The following is an 18,029-nucleotide window of genomic DNA, read 5'->3' as shown; positions in this document are numbered from 1 at the left end:
CAGGCCCCCATTAACATCAATGGGGGTGTAGTGGAGCGGGTCGAGAGTTTCAAGTTCCTTGGTGTCCACATCACCAATGATCTATCGTGGTCCAAACACACCAAGTCATTAAGAGTGCACGACAACCTTTTCCCCCTCAGGAGACTGAACAGTTTTGGCATGTGTCCCCAGATCCTCAAAAAGTTCTACAGCTCCACCATTGAGAGCATCCTGACCGGTTGCATTAAATCAAATCAAATCAAAAATGTATTTATATAGCCCTTCGTACATCAGCTGATATCCCAAAGTGCTGTACAGAAACCCAGCCTAAAACCCCAAACAGCAAGCAATGCAGGTGTAGAAGCACGGTGGCTAGGAAAAACTCCCTAGAAAGGCCAAAACCTAGGAAGAAACCTAGAGAGGAACCAGGCTATGAGGGGTGGCCAGTCTTCTTCTGGCTGTGCCGGGTGGAGATTATAACAGAACATGGCCAAGATGTTCAAATGTTCATAAATGACCAGCATGGTCAAATAATAATAATCACAGTAGTTAACGAGGGTGCAGCAAGTCAGCACCTCAGGAGTAAATGTCAGTTGGCTTTACCGCCTGGTATGGTAATTGCTCGGCATCTGACCATAAGGCGCTACAGAGGGTAGTGCGTACGGCCCAGTACATCAGGGGGGCCAAGCTTCCTGCAATCCAGAGGAAAGCCCATAAAATTACCAGAGACTCGTCACCCAAGTCATAAACTGTTTTCTCTGCTACCAAGTCGAGGGCCAAAAGGCTCCTTAACAGCTACTACCCCCAAGCCATAAGACTGCTGAACAATTAATCAAATGGCCACCGGACTATTACATTGACCCCCCCACCCCCACCTCCATTTGTTTTGTACACTGCTGCTACTCGCTGTTTGTTATCTATAAATAGTAACTTCACCCCTACCTAGATGTACAAATTACCTCAACTAACATGTACCCCCACACACTTTCTCGGTACCGGTACCTGTATATAGTCTCTTTATTGTTATTTTCTTAACTCTTCTTGAACTGCACTGTTGGTTAAGGGTTTGTAAGTAAGCATTTCACTGTAAGGTCTACACGTTGTATTCGGCGCATGTGACAAATAAAGTTTGATTTGATTTAATAAATACAGAAGTACACGTTGATTGGCCAGTGAATGGTCAAGCCCTCGTCACACGTACAATTTATTTAGTCATCAAATCCCAGCCCTTTCGCCGCCACCGCCAGATATGAAAACAACACAAATATTTCTGACACACCCCCGGATCTATAGCGCTAATGCCAGCGCTAAGATGTACCATTGACTTAGGCTTGTTAAAATGGAGCCCTCAGGTTGCTAAATCTACAGATGTTTGATGCCCTCTTGTGGCCTAATAAGTAGAGCTCCAGACTGAAAATAAGTTGTTGTATTGTTCAGTATTTATCAATGAAGAAAAATATGTCACCAGCTAAGACTTAGCGTGCCCTTTCTGAAACCACTCCTTTCCTCTTATTCAATCATCTCTCACCTCATTGAAAAACAAAGTAATTGTTTGATCAGTATACTGTTCTATTCCATATCTATCAGTCGTACATACATAAATTAACAATGATGATTTTTTAAAGATCAAATATCAGACAAAATCATCTGAAAATGATCCAGCTACAACTTTCTTCCGATGTGTCTGACTTTCCTTCTTCCCCTCCTCTCTCTCTGATCTGTGTGTGATATGGGATCTCTCCTCCTCTCCTTCCTTTTCTCTCTGTCATTCTCTTTCTCTCTCTCTCTCTCTACTTATCTACCTCCCCCAGTTGTGTCCGTCCCACGTCACTACACAGTCTTTCTGTCCGAGGACTCCTCAGGCGACGAGCTGCAGCATGAAGACGACTCCATCACTGGCTTCCCCGAAAACGTTCTCTTCTCCGCCCCATTTGAATGGTCACCCCTGTACGCTGAACTCTTACCAATGATAATGCATTTGCTTCATTATAGTACTTGGTTAATTGACTTATCTCAATTAACCAAAGGTTATTTTTGTGTAGAATCCTCTCCGGTGCTGTCTTTGTTGGATATTTTGAATGCTTTTTATGCGAAACCTTCTATGAACAGCATCAATATTTGAAACGGCCAGCGTCATTGAGGCCGGAATGCCAAAACAGTGTAAACTAATGCGGATATCGAACAACCCAGCAAATAACTAGTCATATCAATTAACATTCATGTGTGATCAATGAAATACAAATGTTTAGCTTTTCCTCAGTAGTTAAAAGAACAAAGAAATATGTACAGTAGTATTTTCTGTTTACAGTTCATATTTGTATCACATTGCTTTTCTCTAGAGATTTGATGGAACTCATGCCTGTTATTCTTCAATTGGTCTTGCTGAGATTTGATGTTTGCATTCAGATTGTTGCCCTACCTAGAGTAAAAATGTTTATCAAAACATGAACCAAAAAGTGCAAGGCTGTAGTAACAGTGGGGGTAGTGGCTGCCCACTGTTCATGTATTTCTTAAAAAAGAAAGCCATCCAGTCCATCTTCAACGCTCGATCGAATGGCATATGCCGCTGTTACACTGGAGCCTCCTCTCAGTCTATCGGAGACCAAAGGTTGTCCTTGGACCTTTGACTTCCCGCCCAGTCGTTCAATGACTTTGGAACGCCCCCACCACCACCATGCTCCTTCAGACATCCAACTCAATTTTTTACCAACCACCCCGCACTGCCCACCCCCACTACTCCAACCTCTACTCCCTCCCCAAGATCCTCCAAACTACTCACATATAAGATTAGGGCAAACAAAACACAAAAACACGGCACCACTGAGCCAGTAACATATCCATCCAGCAGGGGGCAGCAGCTCATGTCGTCTCCCCCTGTATCTCCCTCCAGCGAGCTAGACCGACTATAGAGTCTATTGTCTCAGTGAGTCTTGCGCACCTGCCAGCAGTGCTGTGCTCTCAGATTAGCTTTTGCAGCTTTTTGTGTGACGCAGCCTAGCCACATGTCCCGAGCACAGTTCTTGGATCAGATCTAGACTGATCAGATGAGTCGCTCCTCGGTGGGGATGCTGTCCATTTCCAGGCGCGCCTCGGCCACCTCCTGAGCGCTGGGGCTGTAGGCTCTCTCCGACTGGGGCTTCTTGCGGGCTGTGAACACCATCAAGGTGAGGCGATGACTGCCAGCAGAGCACCAAGGCACACCAGGGGGATGGCTATCACCAGCCACGGCACCCGCTCTTTCTGGAGCTGTTTCTGCAAGGAGGAAACAAGCAAGGAACCAAGGGAAAAATGTCAGTGATGAGTGACTAATTCTAAAATTACCATAACGTTAAAAATATATATTACATGTCATATTAGTCTTCATGAATAAACCAATATAAATCCATAGATTTGTATGAATAACTATAAATGCATTGGAAAGACAATAATACTTAGAAATGTTTACTAATAATTAAATACATTTTTTTGGTGTATACATAGACGATAAATGCAAAATTACTTGGAAGAGGAGGAGAAGAATGAAGAAGTCAATAGTTCTTACTTTTGTATGGCAGAATGGGCCGCTATAGCCAGGTAGGCACACACACCAGAACCTATTGAGTCGATCGATACAGGATCCACCATTCCGACAGTGGTTAGACTCACACTAATTTATCTCCGTTTCACGCCTGAGGAGGAAAAGACAATGAGAACATTTTAAAGTCTAGACAGAACAAGCATGATATACAGTGGGGTCTGAAATGATTGACACCCTTGATAAAAATAAGCGAAAATTACTGTATAAAATAAATTATTCAAATACCTTTTGTATATTGTTGGGAAATTATTTTATTCTAATACACTTGCTCAGAGAATGAGATATTGTTTAACAAGTAATACTTTTCTTCTCAAAAAGGTACTGTAGGGGTCATAATTTCCAATGCCTTTCAATACCTCACCTTTCAATGATAATGGCACTGAGCCTGTTTTATGAGATTGGAGAACACGTTGGGAGGGATTTTAGACCATTCCTCCATACAGAATCTTCCCAGATCCTTGATATCCTTCGTCTGTGCTAGAAGTGCCAATGCCGTTTATTAAACTCCTGACGGTGCTATGGTCAGATGACATGACATGAAAATCATCTAGCATGATAATAACCGCAAGCACTAATCAAAATCCGCAAAGAAATGGTTAATTGACCACAAAATCAACATTTTGCTATGGCCATCTCAGTCTCCGGACTTGAACCCCATTGAAAAGTTGTGGTTTGAATTGAAGAGGGCAGTGCATCGTGGGGTATATATTTTGATAGCAGAGACTAAAGTTAGCTGAAGTTTGTTTAAAGAAAAACAAACCATGGAAACCATTTTCACGTACGGGAACATAAGAGCAGGCAAAGGATATCAATGATCTGGAAAGATTCTGTATGGAGGAATGGTCTAGGATCCCTCCCAATGTGTTCTCCAACCTCTTAAAACATTTTAGAAAAAGTTTCAGTGTTGTTATCCTCACAAGGAAATGGTGCCAATAATTTTGACCTCTATCTTTTTTGATTTGTTTTGTGCTAGCTGTGCCACTAGATATTCTGGGTTCGAGTCCAGGCTCTGTCTCAGCCGGCCGCGACTAACCCGGCCCAGCGTTGTCCGGGTTAGGGGAGGGTTTGGCCGGCAGGGATGTCCTTGTCCCATCGAGCACTAGCGACTCCTATGGCGGGCCGGGCGCAGTGCACACTGACAAGGTCGCCAGGTGTACAACGTTTCCTCCGACACATTGGTGCGGCTGGCTTCCGGGTTAAGTGGGCATTGTGTCAAGAAGCAGTGCGGCTTGGTTGGGTTTCGGAGGACGCACGGCTCTCGACCTTCACCTCTCCCGAGTCCGTACGGGAGCTGCAGCGATGAGACAAGACTAACTACCAATTGGATCCCACTAAATTGGAAAAAGAAATATATATAAAAAATGTATGTCTTTCTCTAAGCAATTGTATTAGTATAAAATAATATGATTTCCCCATTATTTTGAGCATACAATATAGCTCAGTATTTGTATTATTTATTTTATAGTCTTTTTTGCTAATCTTTATCAAAGGTGCCAATAATATATATATATAATTAATTATATATATATATACAGTATATATTCTGGTATCCATCCCTACAGTACCATACCAAGCAGTTTCCCAAACTGTGGTACACTGTAATGGCTGATTTGTGAACAGCTGTATTATTTTGTGCATATTAAAAATGTTTTTTTATAAATCGCACTCTATTGAGAGGAGCTTCGAGAACTTACCTCTCCCCTGCGAAACCGGGGACACAGAAACAGTTGATCCCCCCCCACAGCCCGTCATGGCAGATTCCATTTTCACACTGAACATCCTCTTCGCACATCAATGGCGGGTAGGTACACCTGTGGGTAATGTACAGAATTACACCCTCTTCACAATGGTGACTCAAAGCCTTGAAAACTACCCAATGTCCAGAACAGGTGTTCGAGTGAAGGGTTCCTGTTCATCAAAAAATATCTAATCATGCAACTTATATTTATAATATCTGTTTGTCACTTCCATTAGGTATGCTGTATTTGATATGATAGGTTAAGCAACTCAATATAAAACTTGGCATAAAACCTAAATATGTGCTAGCTAGATACAAATGATCTGAGAATCTATTATTCCACATAATGGTCCCTGCCCACTTACTGTGACACTAATTGGTTGGCATAAAGAGAGAGGCTACTCACTGGCAGAGTGGGCCGGAAAAGTCATCTGTGCACTCACAGATATAGTTGTTCACCCCATCCACACAGGTGCCCCCGTTTTCACAGCTGTGTTCCTCGCACTCATTCAGGTCCTCCTCGCAGGTATCACCCTCAAACCCCGTGTCACATGCGCACTTGAAACCTGCCAACTCATCAGTGCAGATGCCGTAGACGCAGGGCCCGGACGCGCACTCATCTGTGTCCACCTCGCACTGCTCTCCCTCCCAACCCGGCTTGCATACGCAGTCAAACTTGTTAAAGAGATCCTTGCACGAAGCTCCGTTCCGGCAGGGGACCGAATGGCATACATCAGCACTCGTACAATCCGTTTGGATATCCTTGTTGCCTGTACTGTGGAAGCGGGCAGGCTGCAGCGGGTGTTGGGCATCCACAAATAGTAGATAGACCCCACCGACTCGCATTGCACCCAGGCAGCCCGAGAAGCTCTCGGCGATAGCAACCTCTGCCCCTACCTTGTTGAGGAGGTGCAGGGCACCCGCCTCCTCAGGGGTGCTGCTGGCACGGTGATGACCCAGAGGGAAGCCTCGCTGTCCGGGTCGGCCATGGATATGTGCAAGCTGTGCAGACAGCCATCGGCCACTTGGCGCACGTCAGAGAAGGTCAGCACCTCCACACTGAGCCTCCCATGGATCTTAACGCGGATCGAGGAGTCCAGCATTCCCACCAGCAGGAGCTTGGCCCCATGGGAGGCTCAGAACGGCACAGCCTTCTCCGAGCGGGTGCGGCGCTCCAGGTACACTTGTGTCAGCGGCAACCCCAGGGAACCCTCTGCACTGAGCTGATCTTGACGGTAGCGTTGGTCACACCTGAGGGTTAACAGACGGGTTAGACATTAGACAACAAAAAAACTCACTATATATAATATACTATTAAACCTATCTAGTATGTATTTTGTGTGTGTGGGAATTGTCTCATTCATGCAAAGACAGATATACACAAAAATAAATAAAAATGTAAGGTTTTTGCAAGAAAGCAAATGTGAAGAAACCCTAAAGCACTTATCCGACAGCCAGCAGTATATCGCAGAGTACTCCCCTAGTACACTACTTGTCACCCTAGTCACACACAAGGCGACAGTCCACAGTCTATGCGAAAGCCGGCGGTGATCATAGCAACAAAATAAACAAACAAATATCACTATAAAACCCTAAGCATGCATACAAACTTATTTACATGCAACAGCAATTGTTAATCCAAAAAATAGATTCAAATCAAATTTTATTTGTCACATACACATGGTTAGCAGATGTTAATGCGAGTGTAGCGAAATGCTTGTGCTTCTAGTTCCGACAATGCAGTAATAACCAACGAGTAATCTAACCTAACAATTCCACAACTACTACCTTATACACACAAGAGTAAAGGGATAAAGAATATGTACATAAAGATATATGAATGAGTGATGGTACAGAACGGCATAGACAAGATGCAGTAGAGTACAGTATATACATATGAGATGAGTAATGTAGGGTATATAAACATAAAGCCCTGATAAGTTCCTTTCCTGAGGATGGCTCACCTCTCACAGTTCTGGGTGACTTTAACCTCCCCACGTCTACCTTTGACTCATTCCTCTCTGCCTCCTTCTTTCCACTCCTCTCCTCTTTTGACCTCACCCTCTCACCTTCCCCCCCTACTCACAAGGCAGGCAATACGCTTGACCTCATCTTTACTAGATGCTGTTCTTCCACTAATCTCATTGCAACTCCCCTCCAAGTCTCCGACCACTACCTTGTATCCTTTTCCCTCTCGCTCTCATCCAACACTTCCCACACTGCCCCTACTCGGATGGTATCGCGCCGTCCCAACCTTCGCTCTCTCTCCCCCGCTACTCTCTCCTCTTCCATCCTATCATCTCTTCCCTCTGCTCAAACCTTCTCCAACCTATCTCCTGATTCTGCCTCCTCAACCCTCCTCTCCTCCCTTTCTGCATCCTTTGACTCTCTATGTCCCCTATCCTCCAGGCCGGCTCGGTCCTCCCCTCCTGCTCCGTGGCTCGACGACTCATTGCGAGCTCACAGAACAGGGCTCCGGGCAGCCGAGCGGAAATGGAGGAAAACTCGCCTCCCTGCGGACCTGGCATCCTTTCACTCCCTCCTCTCTACATTCTCCTCTTCTGTCTCTGCTGCTAAAGCCAATTTCTACCACTCTAAATTCCAAGCATCTGCCTCTAACCCTAGGAAGCTCTTTGCCACCTTCTCCTCCCTCCTGAATCCTCCTCCCCCTCCTCCCCCCTCCTCCCTCTCTGCTGATGACTTCGTCAACCATTTTGAAAAGAAGGTCGACGACATCCGATCCTCGTTTGCTAAGTCAAACGACACCGCTGGTTCTGCTCACACTGCCCTACCCTGTGCTTTGACCTCTTTCTCCCCTCTCTCTCCAGATGAAATCTCGCGTCTTGTGACGGCCGGCCGCCCAACAACCTGCCCGCTTGACCCTATCCCCTCCTCTCTTCTCCAGACCATTTCCGGAGACCTTCTCCCTTACCTCACCTCGCTCATCAACTCATCCTTGACCGCTGGCTACGTCTCTTCCGTCTTCAAGAGAGCGAGAGTTGCACCCCTTCTGAAAAAACCTACACTCGATCCCTCCGATGTCAACAACTACAGACCAGTATCCCTTCTTTCTTTTCTCTCCAAAACTCTTGAATGTGCCGTCCTTGGCCAGCTCTCCTGCTATCTCTCTCAGAATGACCTTCTTGATCCAAATCAGTCAGGTTTCAAGACTAGTCATTCAACTGAGACTGCTCTTCTCTGTGTCACGGAGGCGCTCCGCACTGCTAAAGCTAACTCTCTCTCCTCTGCTCTCATCCTTCTAGACCTATCGGCTGCCTTTGATACTGTGAACCATCAGATCCTCCTCTCCACCCTCTCCGAGCTGGGCATCTCCGGCGCGGCCCACGCTTGGATTGCGTCCTACCTGACAGGTCGCTCCTACCAGGTGGCGTGGCGAGAATCTGTCTCCGCACCACGTGCTCTCACCACTGGTGTCCCCCAGGGCTCTGTTCTAGGCCCTCTCCTATTCTCGCTATACACCAAGTCACTTGGCTCTGTCATATCCTCACATGGTCTCTCCTATCATTGCTATGCAGACGACACACAATTAATCTTCTCCTTTCCAATTAATCTTCTCCTTTCCCCCCTCTGATAACCAGGTGGTGAGTCGCATCTCTGCATGTCTGGCAGACATATCAGTGTGGATGACGGATCACCACCTCAAGCTGAACCTCGGCAAGACGGAGCTGCTCTTCCTCCCGGGGAAGGACTGCCCGTTCCATGATCTCGCCATCACGGTTGACAACTCCATTGTGTCCTCCTCCCAGAGTGCTAAGAACCTTGGCGTGATCCTGGACAACACCCTGTCGTTCTCAACTAACATCAAGGCGGTGACCCGTTCCTGTAGGTTCATGCTCTACAACATTCGCAGAGTACGACCCTGCCTCACGCAGGAAGCGGCGCAGGTCCTAATCCAGGCACTTGTCATCTCCCGTCTGGATTACTGCAACTCGCTGTTGGCTGGGCTCCCTGCCTGTGCCATTAAACCCCTACAACTCATCCAGAACGCCGCAGCCCGTCTGGTGTTCAACTTTCCCAAGTTCTCTCACGTCACCCCGCTCCTCCGCTCTCTCCACTGGCTTCCAGTTGAAGCTCGCATCCGCTACAAGACCATGGTGCTTGCCTACGGAGCTGTGAGGGGAACGGCACCTCCGTACCTTCAGGCTCTGATCAGGCCCTACACCCAAACAAGGGCACTGCGTTCATCCACCTCTGGCCTGCTCGCCTCCCTACCTCTGAGGAAGTACAGTTCCCGCTCAGCCCAGTCAAAACTGTTCGCTGCTCTGGCACCCCAATGGTGGAACAAACTCCCTCACGACGCCAGGTCAGCGGAGTCAATCACCACCTTCCGGAGACACCTGAAACCCCACCTCTTTAAGGAATACCTAGGATAGGATAAAGTAATCCTTCTAACCCCCCCCCCCCTTAAAAGGGTTAGATGCACTATTGTAAAGTGGTTGTTCCACTGGATATCATAAGGTGAATGCACCAATTTGTAAGTCGCTCTGGATAAGAGCGTCTGCTAAATGACTTAAATGTAAAATGTAAATGTAAATAAAGTGGCATAGTTTAAAGTGGCTAGTGATACATGTATTACATAAAGATGGCAAGATGCAGTAGATGATATAGAGTACAGTATATACATGTACATATGAGATGAGTAATGTAGGGTATGTAAACATTATATTAAGTGGCATTGTTTAAAGTGGCTAGTGATAAATTTTTACATACATTTCCATCAATTCCTATTATTAAAGTGGCTGGAGTTGAGTCAGTATGTTGGCAGCGGCCACTAAATGTTAGTGGTGGCTGTTTAACAGTCTGATGGCCTTGAGATAGAAGCTGTTTTTCAGTCTCTCGGTCCCTGCTTTGATGCACCTGTACTGACCTCGCCTTCTGGATGATAGCGGGGTGAACAGGCAGTGGCTCGGGTGGTTGTTGTCCTTGATGATCTTTATGGCCTTTCTGTGACATCGGGTGGTGTAGGTGTCCTGGAAGGCAGGTAGTTTGCCTCCGGTGATGCGTTGTGCAGACCTCACTACCCTCTGGAGAGCCTTACGGTTGTGGGTGGAGCAGTTGCCGTACCAGGCGGTGATACAGCCCGACAGGATGCTCTCGATTGTGCATCTGTAGAAGTTTGTGAGTGCTTTTGGTGACAAGCCGAATTTCTTCAGCCTCCTGAGGTTGAAGAGGCGCTGCTGCGCCTTCTTCACAACGCTGTGTGGGTGGACCAATTCAGTTTGTCCGTGATGTGTACACCGAGGAACTTAAAACTTACTACCCTCTCCACTACTGTCCCGTCGATGTGGATAGGGGGGTGCTCCCTCTGCTGTTTCCTGAAGTCCACAATCATCTCCTTTGTTTTGTTGATGTTGAGTGTGAGGTTACACCACACACCATAGTGCCCACGAAGCTCACGACTAAGCTAAGGACCCTGGGACTAAACACCTCCCTCTGCAACTGGATCCTGGACTTCCTGACAGGCCGCCCCCAGGTAGCAAGGGTAGGCAACAACACGTCTGCCACTGCAAGGACCTGACACCAGGGATGAGAAGCAGGTACGGGGAGTCAAACATTTATTCAGGAACAGACATAGAACACAACAGCGCCAGCACACGGATTAACAAGGACATATGACAAACAATCCCGAAGCAGGGAACAGAGCTAGGAAACAGACAGATATAGTGAAGGAAATAACACAAGCAATTGAGTCCACGTGAGTCCAATGAGCGCTGATGGGTGTGACAGGGAAAGGCAGGTGTGTGTCCTGAAGGTGGCTTGAGTGCGTAATTTTGGGGAGTCTGGAGCCCTCGAGCACCAGAGGGACGAAGAGCGGGAGCAGGCGTGACAGCCACACTGATCCTCAACACTGGGGCCCCTCAAGGGGTATGTACTTAGTCCCCTCCTGTACTCCTTGTTCACCCACGACTAAGTTACCGAACACGACTCCAACACCATCATTAAGTTCGCTGGCGACACAACAGTGATCACCGACAACGATGAGACAGCCTATAGGGAGGAGGTCAGAGAACTGGCAGTGTGGTGCCAGGACAACAACCTCTCCCTCAATGTGAGCAAGACAAAGGAGCTGATTCTGTACTACAGGAAAAGGCGGGCCGAACAGGCCCCCATTAACATCGACGGGGCTGAAGTGGAGGGGGTCGAGAGTTTCAAGTTCCTTGGTGTCCACATCACCAACGAACTATCATGGTCCAAACATACCAAGACAGTCGTGAAGAGGGCACGACAAAACCTTTTCCCCCTCAGGAGACTGAAATTGATTTCGCATGGGCCTCCAGATCCTCAAAAGGTTCTACAGCTGCACCATCGAGAGCATCCTGACCGGTTGCATCACTGCCTGGTATGGCAACTGCTCGGTATCTGACCGTAAGGCGCTATAGAGGGTAGTGCGAATAGCCCAGTACATCACTGGGGTCAATTTTCCTTCCATCCAGGACCTATTTATTAGGCGATGTCAGAGGAAAGCCCATAAAATTGATTCCAGTCATCCAAGTTTTAGGCTGTTTTCTCTGCTACCGCACGGCAAGTGGTACCGGAGCGCCAAGTCTAGGACCAAAATGCTCCTCAACAGCTTCTACCCTCAAGCCATAAGACTGCTGAACAATTCCTAAAAATCCCCACCGGATAATTTACATTGACACCCCACCTCTTGTACGCTGCTTCTACTCTGTGTTTGTTTGTTACCTATGCATAGTCACTTCACCCCCACCTACATGTACAGATTACCTCAACTAGCCTGTACCCCTGCACACTGACTCGGTACCGGTGCCCCCTGTATATAGCCTCGTCATTGTTGTTCCTATTGTGTTACTTTTTATTTGAGCCTACTTGGTAAATATTTGAACTGCACTGTTGGTTAAGGGCTTGTAAGTAAGCATTTCACGGTAAAGTCTTCACTTATTGTATTCGGCGCATGCGGCAAATAAAGTTTGATTTGATTTGATAAATGACTTCAGGACCTGACTGCTGTTTTGGTGTGCTAAAGCCACTCACACTGAGACAGGGTGTTCTCAATCATCCATCTGTTAACAAGTAGGCCTAAAATTGTTGTCATGCACTTGATTGCTTCTCTGAATTTTGAATACATTTCTCCAGTCCAGAGTCTGTACATTCTTAAACAAACCACTACACTGGGATGTATCACTACACTGGGATGTATTGGGGCGTCAGGTAGCCTAGTGGTTAGAGCATTAGGCCGAGCTGACTAGGTAAAAATATGTTGTTCTGCCCGTGAGCAAGGCAGTTAACCCACTGTTCCCCAGGTGCCGAAGACATGGATGTCGATTAAGGCAGCCCCCCGTACCTCTTTGATTCAGATGGTTCGGTTAAATGCGGAAGACACATTTCAGTTGAAGGCATTCAGTTGTACAACTGACTATGTATCCCCCTTTCCCTATTGCATTCATTTGTATTTAGCGTATACGCTTTGTTGAATGTCAATGTAGCGATTGCAACTGCCCCAGAGTGACCCAGACTTCCTTTCCTGCAGCTATGAGTGCGACTGCGGGGACACAGGCTTCATGGGAGACCACTGTGAGGAGGACATCCCTGAGTGTGTGTCTGACCCGTGTCAGCACGGTGCCACCTGCCTGGAGGGAGTCAAAGAGTACACCTGCCTCTCCTGGCCGGGTATGTGCAACTTACCATTACCCACCACATTTGCAAAAATATTAGGGTCAAAAATGGTTAAAGAAAATAGAAAGAAAAAAAAGAGTTAATTTGAGGACAATATGTACAGCTGTAAATGTTGTCAGATGATGGTAAAGTAAAGGAGGGTGGCATTATAATGGTTTTATAGCAACAAGTACTGTGCAGTTTGTTTAGGCTTTGAGTGAACAGTATTACATTGTACTTACATTTTATTGGGTCTCCTGGGTTACAAAGGGGAGAACTGTGAGATTGACATTGATGAGTGTGCTGAGCAGCCATGTGAGAATGACAGTGAGTGTATCGAGGTTTCCAACATATCCCACTGGGAGATGGACTGGGAGTTCAGCTTCGCTGATGCTGCCGGATGCCTGTGCCAGTGTCAGCATGGCTTCGCAGGTGAGACGCAGTCCAACTTTGCACAGTAGCAAATTTAACTTCATGATCTAGTACACCGTGTGTTACCTTTTGAATTGTTTTTGCCATTTCTCATGGAGCAAGAATAAGGTTGTTTGTGTTGTTTCTTTGTCTCTTGTCAGGAGAGAACTGTTCTGTGAACATTGATGAGTGTGAGTCTGAGCCCTGCCAGAATGGAGGCTCTTGTGCGGACCAGGTGAATGATTACACCTGTTTATGTCCAGAAGGATTTATGGGTAAGGTCTTCAACAAACTCTGTAATCTCTATATTCTTCTGTATGTCATTACAGTATGACAGTATCATCGCTTTTTACTGTTTTCATGGCTGACATCTTAAATCAGACCCACAGACTGATTTGTAGATTCCCTTCTAGGTGGATCGATCTTCAAAAGTCTAAAATAGTGCATTGCATTTGCAGAGGAAATTTGCGAAATCAACATTGATGAGTGCTAGAGCCAGCCGTGTTTGAACGATGCCTGGTGCGAGCAATATCTGTCACTGCCCCGAGGCTGAGCCGCCCTGGGGTGGCCTCCACTGCAACATCCAGCTCCTGGGCTGTGTGGAACATGAGTGCCAGAACAGCGCCACCTGCCTTCTCAGAGGACGCTAAGCTGGAGGTGGCCTTCTCTGGGCTGGTCAGCAACGGGGACTGGCGTGACGTGACGTGTATGTAAACGAAAAGGAAGGTCTGGTTCTGAACCTGAAAGGTCTGGGATGTGACAGTGAAGGGTGCACGGTGGAAGATGGCGGTTCCGATGGGCCACATTTCGCTCCCTCAGAGGCGTTTGGTCACGTCTACGCGGGGGGTGCCCCTGAAGAGTTGCTGGAGCACACAGCGAGCGGCCACGGGTTCGCCAGGTGTATGGAGAACCTGCTGATCGACTTCAAGGACATCTTGCCTGAGAACCTTCCAAAGGAGCAGGCTCACGAGATTGAGCTGGGCTGTAGCAAGAAAGAGTGGTGCGAACCCATTCCCTGCACAGGTCTCGGCCACTGTGTGGACCTTATGGATTAGCCACCGCTGCGACTGCTACCGGCCCTACCATGGTCACAGCTTCTCCGATGGTAAGCAACATTTACCTTGTACCAAAAGTAAATGTATTCTGAGGAAGACTTCATTCATTTAGAAATGTCCATCCAGACCGTTTTCAAATCAAATCAAACTTTTTTTGTCACATGCGCCGAAAATGACAAGTGTAGACCTTACCTTGAAATGCTTACTTACAAGCCCTTAACCAACAGTGCAGTTCAAGAAGAGTAAAGAAAATATTTACCAAATCACCTTCATAAACTAAAGTAAAACATTATAAAATCTTAACTGTAACGTCCTGACCAGAGTTCTTATGTGTTTTGCTTGTTTAGTGTTGGTCAGGACGTGAGCTGGGTGGGAATTCTATGCTGTGTGTCTAGTTCGTCTGTTTCTGTGTCCAGCCTAATATGGTTCTCAATCAGAGGCAGCTGTCAATCGTTGTCCCTGATTGAGAATCATATATAGGTGGCTTGTTTTGTGTTGGGGATTGTGGGTGGTTCTTTCCTGTCTCTGTGTTTTTGTTCTGCACCAGATAGGACTGTTTCGGTTTGCCACATTTTGTTATTTTGTTCGTTGTAAGTGTTCACTGTTTTCGTTTAATTAAACATGTTGAGCACTGGCTACGCTGCGTGTTGGTCCGATCCCTGTTTCACCCCCTCTTCTAGTGAAGAGAGGGAAGGCTGCCGTTACAGAACCACCCACCAAACTCGGACCAAGCAGCGTAGCAACGGGCAGCAGCGGCAGCAGCAGCAGCAGCGGGACCAGGAGAAAGGGACATGGGAGGACGAGCTGGACGGAAAAGGACCCTGGTTAGAGCCAGAGGAGTATCGCCGACCCAAAGCAGAGCTGGAGGCAGCAAAAGCAGAGAGGCGGCGTTTCGAGGAGCTACCTCGGCAGCAGGAGCCGGATCTGGGTTACACCACTTGGGAGGAAATAGACAGGTGGTCGGTTGACCCAGGGAGAGTGCCGGAGCCCGCCTGGGATTCGATGGAGCAATGTGCAGAGGGATACCGGCGAATGAGGTTAGCACAACGACGCGGTAAGAAGCCCGTGAAGAAACCCCCAAAATTTCTTGGGGAGGGGCTAAAGGATAGTGTGGCGAAGTCAGGTAGGAGACCTGCGCCCACTTCCCATGCTTACCGTGGAGAGCGGGAGTACGGGCAGACACCGTGTTATGCGGAAGAGCGCACGGTGTCTCCTGTACGTGTGCATAGCCCGGTGCGGGTTATTCCACCTCCCTGCACTGGCCGGGCTAGATTGAGCATTGAGCCAAGTGCCATGAAGCCGGCTCTACATATCTGGCCTCCAGTACGTCTCCTCGGGCCGGTGTACATGGCACCAACCTTACGCATGGTGTCCCCGGTTCGCCAACACAGCCCAGTGCGGGTTATTCCACCTCCCCGCACTGGACGGGCTACGGGGAGCATTCAACCAGGTAAGGTTGGGCAGGCTCGGTGCTCAAGGGAGCCAGTACGCCTGAACGGTCCGGTATATATCCTTCTCCCCGCACTCGCCCTGAGGTGCGTGCCCTCAGCCCGGTACCACCAGTGCCGGTACCACGCACCAGGCCTATAGTGCGCTTTGAGAGTCCAGTGTGCCCTGTTCCTGCTCCCCGCACTAGCCTTAAGGTGCGTGTCTCCAGTCCGGTACCACCAGTTCCGGCACCACGCACCAGGCCTACTGTGCGCCTCAGCAGGTCAGAGTCGGCCGTCTGCCCAACGCCGCCTGCACTGCTCGTCTGCCCAGCACCGTCTGTACTGCCTGCCTGCCCAACGCCGCCTGCACTGCTCGTCTGCCCAGCACCGTCTGAGCTGCCTGCCCAGCACCGTCTGAGCTGCCTGCCTGCCCAGCACCATCTGAGCCATCCGTCTGCCCAGCGCCGTCTGAGCCATCCGTCTGCCCAGCGCCGTCTGATCCATCCGTCTGCCCAGCGCCGTCTGAGCCATCCGTCTGCCCAGCGCCATCTGAGCCATCCGTCTGCCCAGCGCCATCTGAGCCATCCGTCTGCCCAGCGCCATCTGAGCCATCCGTCTGCCCAGCGCCATCTGAGCCATCCGTCTGCCCAGCGCCATCTGAGCCATCCGTCTGCCCAGCGCCATCTGAGCCATCCGTCTGCCCAGCGCCATCTGAGCCATCCGTCTACCCAGCTCCATCTGAGCCATCCGTCTGCCACGAGCCTTCAGAGCCGCCCGTCTGTCCCGAGCCATTAGAGCCGTCCGTCAGTCAGGAGCCGCTAGAACCGTCCGTCAGTCAGGAGCCGCCAGAGCCGCCCGCCAGTCAGGAGCCGCCAAAGCCGCCAGCCAGTCAGGAGCCGCCAGAGCCGCCAGCCAATCAGGAGCCGCCAGAGCCGCCAGCCAGTCAGGAGCCGCCAGCGCCGCCAGCCAGTCAGGAGCCGCCAGAGCCGCCAGCCAGTCAGGAGCCGCCAGAGCCGCCAGTCAGTCAGGAGCCGCCAGAGCCGCCAGCCAGTCAGGAGCCGCCAGAGCCGCCAGCCAGTCAGGAGCCGCCAGAGCCGCCAGCCAGTCAAGAGCCGCCAGAGCCGCCAGCCAGTCAGGAGCCGCCAGCCAGTCAGGAGCCGCCAGAGCCGCCAGCCAAGAGCTGCCCTCCAGTCAAGAGCTGCCCTCCAGTCATGAGCTGCCCTCCAGTCATGAGCTGCCCTCCAGTCATGAGCTGCCCTCCAGTCATGAGCTGCCCTCCAGTCATGAGCTGCCCTCCAGTCATGAGCTGCCTTCCAGTCATGAGCTGCCCTCCAGTCATGAGCTGCCCTCCAGTCATGAGCTGCCTTCCAGTCATGAGCTGCCCTACAGTCATGAGCTGCCCTACAGTCATGAGCTGCCCTACAGTCATGAGCTGCCCTACAGTCATGAGCTGCCCTACAGTCATGAGCTGCCCTACAGTCATGAGCTGCCACTCAGTCATGAGCTGCCACTCAGTCCGGAGCTGCCACTCAGTCCGGAGCTGCCACTCAGTCCGGAGCTGCCACTCAGTCCGGAGCTGCCACTCAGTCCGGAGCTGCCATTAGTCCAGAGTTGCCCCTCTGTCCGGAGTTGCCCCTCTGTCCTGAGCTACCTCTCTGTCCTGAGCTACATCTCTGTCCTGAGCTACCTCTCTGTCCTGAGCTACCTCTCTGTCCTGAGCTACCTCTCTGTCCTGAGCTACCTCTCTGTCCTGAGCTACCTCTCTGTCCTGAGCTACCTCCTAAATCATGTGGGGGCCTTGGGGAGGAGTCTTAGGCCAAGGTCGTGGGCGAGGGTCGCCACTCAAAGGACGCTAAGGAGGGGGACAAAGACAGTGGTGGAGTGGTGTCCTCGTCCGGCGCCGGAGCCGCCACCGCGGACAGATGCCCACCCAGACCCTCCTCTTGAGTTTTAGGGGTGCGTTCGGAGTCCGCACCTCAGGAGGGGGGTACTGTAACGTCCTGACCAGAGTTCTTATGTGTTTTGCTTGTTTAGTGTTGGTCAGGACGTGAGCTGGGTGGGAATTCTATGTTGTGTGTCTAGTTCGTCTGTTTCTGTGTCCAGCCTAATATGGTTCTCAATCAGAGGCAGCTGTCAATCGTTGTCCCTGATTGAGAATCATATATAGGTGGCTTGTTTTGTGTTGGGGATTGTGGGTGGTTGTT

At 49.3% G+C, this 18,029-nt stretch overlaps 1 pseudogene; it reads right to left on the bottom strand.

Moving 5' to 3' along the window:
• Positions 1 to 1,150: 1,150 nt before the first annotated feature.
• Positions 1,151 to 18,029, bottom strand: part of LOC139551679 (fibropellin-1-like) — a 54,522-nt pseudogene continuing 37,643 nt past the window's right edge.

Source organism: Salvelinus alpinus, chromosome 24 (assembly GCF_045679555.1).
Source record: "Salvelinus alpinus chromosome 24, SLU_Salpinus.1, whole genome shotgun sequence".
NCBI lineage: Eukaryota > Metazoa > Chordata > Actinopteri > Salmoniformes > Salmonidae > Salvelinus > Salvelinus alpinus.
Note: the sequence above shows the minus strand (reverse complement) of the source record. Positions and strands in the feature narration are given on the sequence as shown.